The following is a 9,550-nucleotide window of genomic DNA, read 5'->3' on the forward strand; positions in this document are numbered from 1 at the left end:
TCACATTGAGTTGTTCCCTTGGGTTAGATTCAGTATTACTCGGCAAGCTACTCTGTGGTTATTTAGAAATTAGTTTGGCAAGTTGGCCTATCTGGGTTTCGACCCCTTGGATCGACACTTGTTAATTCTTAAGTGTTGTTTCGGTATTCTAAAACTGAGTTTCTGACACCGAGATAAACTTTGTGAGCATCTCCTCAAGGTCCAACTTCTTTTCCTGCTAGTAAGGTGGTTTTTGGAAACTTGGGGATGTTGTGGCCTTTGATTTCCTTGGCCACCCCACGAGAAGTTGGGATGGTTCCTCCAACCTGCGTTATAAGTGTTACTGTATGGGTTATTTTGAGGTCTAGAATTATTATTACCCATATATTAAACTTGTTCCTCCTCGGTGCTAGGGTTGAAGGATTGATATTTTGTGTGTGCTCCTCCTCCATTTGAATCGTACCACATCACTGGATGTATCTGAGTAGAACCATAAAAATCATCAATCTTTTTATTTAAAAGTTCTACCTGGTTAGATAGCATAGTAACCGCGTCGAGGTTGAAAACACCAGCTACTTTTGTTGGCTTTGTTCTCATGACTTGCCACTGATGGTTATTCAGTGACACCTCTTCGTTAAATTCATAAGTCTCTTCAGGTGTTTTGTTGTTTAAAGTTCCACCGGAGGCTGCGTCGATTAGTTGTCTTGTTGAGGGGTTTACACCATTGTAAAAAGTCTGAACCTGTAACCATAAAGGTAACCCATGGTGAGGACACCTTCTTAATAGAGTCTTGTATCTCTCTCATGCAGCATAGAGTGTTTCTAGATCCATCTGCACAAAATAAGAGATATCATTCCTCAACTTAACCATTTTAGCCGGCGAAAAATATTTAAGTAAGAATTTTTTAGTCATTTGTTCCCAAGTAGTGATTGACCCTCGTGGTAACGAGTTCAACCACTGTTTAGCCTTATTCCTCAAAACCAAAGGTGAATAGCATCATTAAAAATGCCATTGATCTTAAAGGTGTCACAGAATTCCAGAAAATTTGCCAAATGAGTGTTTGGATCCTCGTCCTGCAAACCATCAAACTGAACAAACTGTTGTATCATTTGAATTGTGTTAGGTTTCAATTATAAATTATTTTCAGCAATAGCAGGTCTAACTATACTCGATTTGGCTCCTGTTAAAGTAGGTTTAGCATAATCATACAAAGTACGAGGAGCAGGATTCTGATTTATTGGATTTGTAGCAACCATAGGAGGAAGCTGATTATTCTGATTTTTAGCCATCTCCTCGGTTGTATTGTGGATTTCTACCTCTTGTCCTTCCTCTATGTTTCTTAGGTTTCACTTTATTTCTCTTAATTTTCTACGAACTGTGCTTTCAATCTCACTGTCAAAAAGTAATGGTCCTGACGGGTTTCTTCTAGTCATAAATTATAAAAACATGTCAAAAGAAAATTTAGTAAAATTAAAAAAACTAAAATAAAATTTAAATTACAATAAAATAAATGGCTAAAGTAATAAAAATTAAGCGTTCCTAATATTTTAGTTCCCCGGCAATGGCGCCAAAAACTTGATGTGATCGTCTCATGATAAGTTTTATATTTATGATTGATCGTACTTGAAAAATAACTATTATCACGATGAAGGCAAGTGCACCTATTGAACAGTAGTATACTTTATAGCAAGACCGAGATGTCAAACCCAGAGGAACTAAAAGTACTAGTATTAACTTTCTTTTTATTATCTAGCCTAAAAATAAGGGGACTTGTTTTATCCAAACTAATTAATTAAACTAAGAATGCGCAGGAAGAAAATTGGGGAAATACTTTTGGGAAAACTGATTGATTTGGACAATACCCAAGGAAAAATCCACCTAGATTTCACTTGTTATTTGACTCTGAATCAGGCGATTTATTCACTTGACTTGATTCGTAGAAATCCCTAAGTTATATTATAATCTCTTTCGAGACTAACAACGTCTAACCCTAGGTTGATTAACTAAAATCTCTTTCTAATTAAAACCCCTAGTGTTGCTTTAACTCGATCTATTGATTCCCTTATTAGCTTTCACCCTAATCTGGCAAAATTATGCTAGATCTACTCTTAGACAGGGACTTTTGCTCCTCTGAATAAGCACATCAATACTTGAATCAATATCTTGGAATATTAAAGCAAGAATTAAGAACTCATAATTAAGAACAAGTCAAATATTTATCATATAATTCAGAAAAATAATAGCAAGATCCGTCTTAGGTTTCATTTCCCTTAGGTATTTAGAGGATTTAGTTCATAAATTTAAAAGAAAACATCTCAGAAGAATAATGATAACAAAACATAAAGAAACCCAAAAATCCCGAAGGAAAGTGTGTAACACCCCAAACCCGGCCCGGACATTATGGCTGAATCTGGCACGTCACATTGAAGTGTTTTAGCGAAAACCTTATTTTCATTGAAAACCCTTCTTAGAATGAGAAACCTTAATTAACTTATAAAAACTCTCTTTCAATTACGAAAGCTTGTTTAAAACATCTGATTTATGAAAGGTTGTCATTTTAAAATTAAGTTGCGAAAACATAGAAAAACAATCTGTGATTTAGGAAACCCATGTTCACCTTCTCATAATTACAACAAATAAAAATAACAATCCAAATAATAATAAAAGGGAAGGGCTTATTTCATTCCATTCTGAAATTACTTAATAAGCTAGAAACTATATGCTTTCTTTTAAAAAAAACAAGTCCAAGTCGTCTTGCTAGCCGGCCACCTTCGAGTCCCTCCAAACATCGAACCTTCTACTGTGCATCACCTGAGAAAAATAAAAGAAGGAGTGATTTTTCGAAAACTCAATGTGTACAACCCTCGACGAATAATAAGCATTTATCAATCCATAAAATCATACATGCAATGTAATGCAGTGCAATCCACCCCAATAATCCAACTGTTACACATCAACTCTGTCCCCCGATACACATCATGTGGGGATATAAATATTGACCTACCCACCGATACACATCAATGATAGCCCGATTGCCAAACTACCTTCATTGCAGCAAGCTACCAATCACATATTGAGCTTAAAAGCCGTCGGTGGACCCACGATTGTCAAGCAACCATGCGATCCTCATATACTTCCTCCGTTCCATAATTCCCAGCCCATATACAACCTAAACAGAATATCGTATGTATACAGCAGATATACATGTAACATCCATAAATCTTACATTCAACACATAGGGGTAATTTGGTCATATAGGGGCATTTCAGTAATTTCTCTTTATTAGGTTTATTACTTGCCTTGGCCCGTTAACAAGTCTTCGCTGGCTAAAGTGAACAGATACTATGCACCAGGTAGGATTCCAGAGAAGAGGCGGTGAATCATTAAGACCACTTAAGTACCAAGCTCTCCTTAGATCCAATCCTAGACATGTATATACCCATTACTACACCTTAACCTTATGACTCATCCATGGTCACAATTAATTAATCAAGTTTTATGTCAATTAAACAGTATTCAGACACTAGGCCCAAAACCCCTTACAGAGCCTAAACAAGTCTACATACATGCATATGGCCCACTAGGCCCAATCTCATTCATATGGCCCATTAGGCCCAAATCACATTTGTATTGCCCATTAGGCCCAAATCACATTCATATGGCCCATTAAGCCCAAATCACATTCATATACATGCTTTCATATAATTTCCATCACTTAACACCAAGTGGTCAATTTTGCCTATTATTAGCCCAACAGGCCATCAGGCCCACTTAGCCCATCCTGGCCCGATTGGCTAAACCACGGCCCAAGTTCATGGAATTGCCGATGAGGCCTCAAATAACCTATCAGTTTTCCCCGTACGAGTGTTCGCGCACTCGCAAGACTACCGTAGCCAAACTTTCAACTTTTGTCGATCTACTGTGTGTGTAATGTATGTACACACCTGGTAATAAACCGTGCTGCAATCCCCCTTAACACGAACCTACAATCGATATCACACAATGATTACTCACATATACTTATCGAATACTTTACCAAAGCCGAAGTCTCACCTTAACCTTACCTGAAACCCCAATCTTAATAACTTTTCCTTGATCACTAATCACGAGTGCTACCTAGATCTGCATTAACCTTTATCGTTAAAAACATATTGGGTGACTTGTATCCAGCATATGTCACCCTTTTCTACTAAAGCCTATTCGGCCAACCTTTACCGAAGTAAAAAACACTAACCAAAGTTTCAACACCTAGGGAGCAAATCGGCAGAGATCCAAAAGACTGGGATTCAATACTAATCCTACCAAAACCGATTAGAAGAAGTGAGGGACAGAGTGATCTATACTAGCAAAATCAATTGAGAGAACAAAGCACTTACACTAGAATTGACCGAGTGGAAAGGGTAGTGGCGGCACAAAGGATATTCAGCTCTTGAAACTTGTTTGGCAAAAGAGGTTATTTAGAACAAAAAGAAGTAGAAATCGTTTAAAACCAGAGGTGAATCAAAAAGAAACCTTTGAGTAAGGAAGAATGGAGAATCGGCACAAAGAAAAAGAAGGAAGAACAAGGGATTTCTGGCTTTTAGATCTTTGGAGAAAAAAGGTGCTTTCTGGGAACAAGGTGAGGGAGAATTCGGCATTAGCCTAGCAACCTCACATTCGAAACCTATATATAGCCTCTATGGCTGAATTTCCTATGCCCAAATTCCCAATTCGGGTCCACTCTTCTTCACTCCTCATCTCCTAATTTTTCTCCTTGATAACTCCCTAATCCCCTCCTCAAATTTCTCCTCTTATCACTCCCTACAGTGTTCATATCCAAAGCCACCACTGTTCATCCCTTAAGCAAAAATAAATCCTTCTTTTGAGCAAGGACAGATTCGAGCCTTGGACCTCCTTGTCATGCATGTGACGCCACTTGCCACTCCACCACAAGGCTTTCTTTTGTCCAATTCTTCCTTTATTTATTTAAAAGCCAACGTACTTCCAACAAGGTTCTTTTAATAATTAAACCATAATTTTCATCACCCCTAAGTTCGAACTCAAACCTTAACCAAGACCTACTATCACATAATTAACATTTGACTAGGAATGTTAAGCACAATTTTTATCGAAACTGAAAAAAAAAAGAAAGTTTGGGATTTCAAGATTTTTGGGGCGTTACAAAGTGAATGGAGAACTTCAATCTTGAAGGAGAATCCGGCTTTTGAGGTGGATCAATCAGCTTTTTTCGAGTAATTCCTTGCCTCCTACTCCGTTTGTCTTCTCTAGGTACCTCCTAGGGTGTTTATATATGCTTTAGGATGCTTCAAAACCCTCAAGAGTGGCCTGTGTGACAAGCTTGGGTGACACGCCCATGTGACACGCCCGTGTGAGGTGGCTTAGGCCGTGTTGCAATATATTAAATAGACACGAGTGTGTGAACTACCCGTGTGAGGAAGTCCTAGCCGGGTTGATTTTCCATGTTGACCCATTTTCTCCGTTTTTGGCCCGTTTCTCACTCTTTTTACTCTCCTATGCTCACCTAAGTATAAAACATGAAATTAAAGGATTAGGAGCATCGAATTCCACAAATCTGATGATAATTCATCCAAAAATATTCTAAGCAAGGCATAAAATGTGAATAAATTACAACATATCATGATACTATGTGATACGTGATATTCGTGACAGGTTTTAAATATTTATAATGAATCGTTCTTGAAACTAACAATTATCACGATGAAGGCAAGTGTACCTATTGAACAGTAGTATAGCTTTAGCAAGATCGGATTATCGAACCCAAAGGAACTAAAAGTACTAGTATCAACTTTCTTTTCATTATCTAGCCTAAAAAATAAAAGGGTTTTGTTTATCTAACTAATTAATTAAACTAAGAAATCACAAAAAAGAAATTTGGGGAATATACTTTTTGTAAAACTCTATTGATTAAGACAATACCTAAGGAAAAATCCACCTAGACTTCACTTCTTATATGACTCAAAATCAGACAATTTATTTATTCAACTTGTTCTGTAGAGATCCCTAAGTTATATTATTCTCTCTCTCGAGACTAACAACATCTAACCCTAGATTAAATAATTGAAATCTCTTTCTAATTAACGCCCTAAGGTTGTATTAACTCGATCTATGGATCCTCTTATTAGGTTTCACCCTAATCTGGCAAAACCTTGTCTCCCTATCTTTAGGTGCGCAATCAACTCCGCTTAATTATGACAAATTTACACTTAGACAAGGTCTATTCCTCCTCTAAATTGGAGCTTAACTTGAATCAATATCATGGAATATCAAAACAAGAATTAAGAACACATAATTAAGAACAAGTCAAATATTTATCATACAATTCAGATAATAATAACAAGATCCGTCTTAGGTTTCATTCTCCTTAGGTATTTAGGGTGTTTAGTTCATACTAATGAAAGAAAACATCTTAAAATAATAAAAATAACAAAACATAAGAAAACCCAAAACTCCTGAGGGAATTTGAAGGGAGATCTTCAGTTTTGATGCTGAATCCGGCTTTTGAGATGGATCGATTGGCTTTCCTTGAGCAATTCCTTGCTTTCTCCTGTATGTCCCCCCTCTTCTCCTCTTCTAGGGTGTATTTATAAGCTTTGGAATGCCTAAGAGCCCTCAATAGTGGCCTTTTCTGAATAGGACTCTGCTTGGGCTCGACAGGGACACGCCTGTGTGACACGTCCGTGTGCAATTACTTTAGGCCGTGGTCAAGTCTGTTAAATAGACACGGGCGTGTGGTCTACCCATGTGAGTCGTGCTTTGATTCTACCAAATTGATAGGGTCGTGTGGTCTACCTGTGTGAGGAAGTCCAGGCCGTGTTGATTTCGTACGTTGGCCCATTTTCTCTATTTTTGGCCCATTTCTCATTCCTTTCACTCTCCTATGCTCACCTACGTATAAAACATGAAATTAAGGCATTAGAAGCATCAAATTCACCAAATTTAAGGATAAATCATCCATAAAATATGCTAAGCATAGGATAGAAATATTCTTCAAGCAAAATCCTCAACTCATAATCAAAATAAATTCTTCTCAACTTATAATTATTATTAATAATATCTCAAACTAATCCATAGGTAATCATACATTGAAAATTCAACTAAAAGAACATTAAAGTTTAATACATTCCAAGTTGAGCATTTTATCATGAAAAGATAGGTGTCTCCCCTTATCTAAGTAATTACCTTTGATTCAAAATATCACAGGGTTTCACATCCTCACTAAAGATTCACTCAAATCACTCGAGGTGTTTAAGGACAATAAATGAAGCACTCAATAGTCAATAATGAAAAGTCATTACCATAGGCTTGCATGAAAATCAAATCTCCACCACTATAAATTGAGATGAAACATCAATCAAAAGGTCTTTAGAGGGTTGTAACGTGGCTTTGGTTAGAGGGTGTGGTCACAAACTGAACGAAAGGGTTAGAATCGAGATTGAATTGAAAAATTGCCTAACTAGAAAAATGACTAGTCATCAATTGCGTACAATAGAGCTTTTTCTCAGAATATGGAATCTAACTTCTTTAGCTCAGAAGATCACTACTACTCATATGTATACATGTATTTTTTTCAAGAACAAGTCAGATTACAAAATAGAATAAAACATAGCTAAGCAACTATCACAACTCAAATCTCGACAATAATAGGGATCAAATTAACTTAGGGGATTTCAACAATAATGAGTTATGGGTTAATATTGAGGGTAAATCAATAAATAGGTTGTTAGGGTCAAGGGGGTTCACTAAGGGTTAATTCTGAAGGTAGCTTTTATAGAGTGAGTGGTTTAAACCTAAGTGTCTTTATCATTTTGACATATCAAATCAAATGGTGTGGTCTTGACATGCATAATCAAGCAAGTTCTATAATAACAATTCAATACTGACACACTCATAATGAAAGTGAGCATGAAAGAAATAATAGATGCTCCAAAGGCTCAAGATCTCACAAAAATTATGGCTTTTTGATGTTTAAACTTGTGAATTCCAACTCAAAATAATACCTAAACTTGGAAGAACAACCTAAAAGTTTTTAATTCTTCAAAAATCAACTTATCATGCTTGATTCCCTAATGTCTTAAAGTTTAAACAATCAATTCATAAAATGCCTATGTTTTAATTCAAGATATATCAATAAACATTACAGTCTAATTGGAATTCGTTCTAATAATGATATGAGAAGATCGCATGAGAGTAAAACAAAATTCAGGGATTTTTCTGATATAAAAGACCCCACACACTTAAGATGTACATTGCCCTCAATGTACAAAGGTAGATATATTGAAAAAGATAGATTTATAATCAAAAGATAGGGAGAGAAGTGAAACTTCCTGAATGATGAATGAATTCCTTAAACTAGAGTTTTGGAGAATAATCAGCTTGAGAGTGGAGGAGGATACTCTGGTGGTGTTAGAGGTTAATTAGTCCATAAGTGCTATGCCAAAAGAATATTATATCTAGTGGTAGCTATGGTTGCGGTCGAGCAGGACGTGGCAGTCGTGGAGAAAGTTTTCCGGTGTAGTTTTTAGTTCCTATGTAATGATGAGCTTGAGGAGCTCCTTATAACATTGACAAAATCAGGAACTTTTTAGGAAGTATAAGGAAGCATAATTACTCGTAATGGAATAATCGAAGTTGAGAATTCTAAAATAAAATTGTAAAATCTAATAGAAATAGGCTTAAAGAAAAAATAAAAAGTAGTATTAAAATAGAATAAAAATAAAAACATAAAATAATAAATAAAAGTTTTTAAACATCTTCATCGCTAGGTGGTTCGCAAGGTGGGGGTGGCGATGAGATGTGGAAGTGCCGACAAATCTGCTGTAAAATAGCATCAATGTTATTGAATCGCTGAAAACACTGTTGCTGGAATCGGGTAAGGCGCTCAGTGATGTCAGCGTATGAAGTCACCGCATGAACTAGACGAGAGGGTGGTGGTGGCTGAGACGGTGGGTCCTCATGACATGTAGGGACATCATTAGTAATGTCCTCAGGGTCTCCTTCCTCGGCTGATTGGGCTGCTGTGTTGAAGAGGCCGAAGTGTCGTGCCAGTCAAGTCACGTAGGGGCCAATGGAGATGACCCCCCACTGATGTCGCTCCATCTAGTGGCGAATGGCGAGGGCAACAAACTAGGCGAGGTCGAGTACATGCCTATTTTCTATGACCATAGAAAGTAGGCGTCGTCAGTGTTGACGACGCCGGTGCTCTCTCGACGTCCTGTCAAAGTGTGTGCCAAGATGGCGTGTAGGTACCTCAATGAGGGAGAGAGAGTCGATGCCTTGGAGCGGCTCGGGTCGTAGGTGGCTGAATCGAGGACCAAAGTGTACCAACACTTAGAGGGAGAGTAGTGGATGTGGCGACGGAGAGTGTCGAGGTCATTGCCATCCATGAACTCCTCTGTGTACAGGCCCAAAGCTATACCAAACTCAAGCACACTCAACTGGCAGACTAAACCGCCTAGACGGAACTGGACTGTTCCACGATCATCAAAGTTGGTCATGACGTCTTGAACATGGTATGTCTAGAAAATTTAAAGGGTGAGCTCAAGGTACGCCG

The 9,550-nt window shown here is 37.5% G+C and overlaps 1 non-coding gene across 1 annotated transcript; it reads left to right on the forward strand.

Moving 5' to 3' along the window:
- Positions 1 to 736: 736 nt before the first annotated feature.
- LOC128296072 (small nucleolar RNA R71) lies at positions 737 to 843 on the forward strand. The gene has a single exon (XR_008286620.1). It is a non-coding gene; the product is annotated as a small nucleolar RNA R71 (small nucleolar RNA).
- Positions 844 to 9,550: the final 8,707 nt, after the last annotated feature.

The sequence above is a fragment of the Gossypium arboreum genome, chromosome 7 (assembly GCF_025698485.1).
Source record: "Gossypium arboreum isolate Shixiya-1 chromosome 7, ASM2569848v2, whole genome shotgun sequence".
NCBI lineage: Eukaryota > Viridiplantae > Streptophyta > Magnoliopsida > Malvales > Malvaceae > Gossypium > Gossypium arboreum.